The sequence below is a fragment of the Tachyglossus aculeatus genome, chromosome 14 (genome assembly GCF_015852505.1).
Source record: "Tachyglossus aculeatus isolate mTacAcu1 chromosome 14, mTacAcu1.pri, whole genome shotgun sequence".
Classification (NCBI taxonomy): Eukaryota; Metazoa; Chordata; class Mammalia; order Monotremata; family Tachyglossidae; genus Tachyglossus; species Tachyglossus aculeatus.
The window spans coordinates 21,812,269-21,813,075 of NC_052079.1; the positions used below are offsets into that span (position 1 = coordinate 21,812,269).

At 45.1% G+C, this 807-nt stretch overlaps 1 non-coding gene across 1 annotated transcript; it reads left to right on the forward strand.

The window, feature by feature from the left end:
* Positions 1-225: 225 nt before the first annotated feature.
* LOC119937304 lies at positions 226-363 on the forward strand. The gene has a single exon (XR_005453981.1). It is a non-coding gene; the product is annotated as a small nucleolar RNA SNORA7 (small nucleolar RNA).
* Positions 364-807: the final 444 nt, after the last annotated feature.

Here is an 807-nt window from a genome sequence, read left to right on the forward strand (position 1 = left end):
CCTTATCAGTGTCTTCACATTTTCGCCTTTACTCACACAGGCCACTCTGGACAAATAAGGAATACATGTAAGGCATTTCCTGTGATCCACCAACCATATTTCAAATGTGACAATAGTTTCCAAATGTATTGAAGAACACACTATCAGATTGACAAAGGGCAGACGTACAGATGATAGTCTGCGTCAAACTTGACTAGAATAATAATTATAGAGTGGGATTGATTCCCTTTCTCAGGATTGCACCTGGAGAGTTTCCAGGACTTTACCAGTCTCAACTATGGGAGGGAGAGTCAAGCAGAGGTCTACCCATTCCGTTCCTAGCTCGGGCAGTAGCTAGTGAGTGGAAGGTGGTCTGCTACAAATCAAAACTCACCTCTGCTGGGCAGCAGTGTCACAGGAGAGAGTCAAGGCTAGAGACTCAAGTTTACTGCACAGAAGGAGGAAATGGTGAACCACTTTCATATTTTTAGCCAGAAAACTCTATGGATACACTACCAGAATGAATGCAGATAGAGGCGGGACATTCTGGGAGAGATGTGCCCATGGAGTTCCTATGGGTTAGAAAGGACTCGACAGCATAAGTCAAGACAAGATTGGGATAGATAAAGGATAACCAGGTTTGGAAGCAGTCCCTGTCACACATGGGGCGCCCAGTCTGGATAGGAGGGAATACAACTTAATCCCCATTTTATAGATGAGGAAACTGAGGTACTGAGCAGTTAAGTGACTTGCCCGAGGTCACACAGCAGACAAATGGCAGAGCCAGGATTAGAATCCAGATCCACTGACTTCCACATGTAAGCTCTT